Below are 911 nucleotides of genomic sequence, written 5' to 3' on the forward strand. Positions count from 1 at the left end.
TCCTCTACTATTACAATCTTCTTTACCACATTTTGCAAAAAGGGAAACGTTATAACGTGAAAGACAGTCATGAAATACGAGCACTGTGAAGTAGATGCTGAAACGTTGTTCTTATCTATAGCTTATTTTAGAAGTAACTGAAGTGTAACTCTTGTGGTTAGCTTCCGCTGTCTGCAAATGTTAGAGCTGTAGGTCACATTTCACCAAAAAATGCTGTTCCTTAAAGATCTGATTAAAGGAAATACCAAGAAAATATTAATTTCACCTTATGCAATCAGTTGCAGGGCAGCGGCCCTACCTCAGTGGATACACCGGTTCCCGTCAGATCATCGAAGTTAAGCGCTTTCGGGTGTGGGTAGCACTTGGATGGGTGACCATAGGAACCGCCATGCGCTGTTGCCATTTTTCGGGGTACACTCAGCCTTGTGATCCCAATGTAGGAGCTACTCGACCGAATAGTAGGGGCTCCGGTCACAGAAGACCATCATAACGACCGGGAGAGCGGTGTGCTGACCATACGCCCCTCCTCTCCGGATGCTCAGCTAAGGATGGCACGGCTGTCGGATGGTCCCGATGGGCCACTTGTGGCGTGAAGACGGAGTGCTAATTAGTTGCAGCTGCAGTCACGGTACAAGATTCCACTCCTTTGCAAACCCGTTCCTCTCAGAGTGACAGATGCACCGAGGGTCCTCGAGTGTTTGTTTGACGTGTTCTAGTCTTTGTCTGCCCCTGAGATTTTTACCCTCCCACTAGTACATCAAAGTCATTCCTTCATGTCCTTACAAATGTCCTGTTATCCTGTCCCTTCTTTGTTTCAGTTTTGCTCACAATTTCCGCTCCATGCCGATTGTCCTAATTTTCGACATTCTTCTATAGCACCACATCTCAAACGTTTTGATTGTCATTGTTTT

The 911-nt window shown here is 46.1% G+C and overlaps 1 pseudogene; it reads left to right on the forward strand.

The window, feature by feature from the left end:
- Positions 1–284: 284 nt before the first annotated feature.
- Positions 285–402, forward strand: LOC126264066 (5S ribosomal RNA; annotated as a pseudogene).
- The last annotated feature ends 509 nt before the right edge of the window (positions 403–911 follow it).

This window comes from Schistocerca nitens, chromosome 6 (assembly GCF_023898315.1).
Source record: "Schistocerca nitens isolate TAMUIC-IGC-003100 chromosome 6, iqSchNite1.1, whole genome shotgun sequence".
Taxonomy (NCBI): Eukaryota; Metazoa; Arthropoda; class Insecta; order Orthoptera; family Acrididae; genus Schistocerca; species Schistocerca nitens.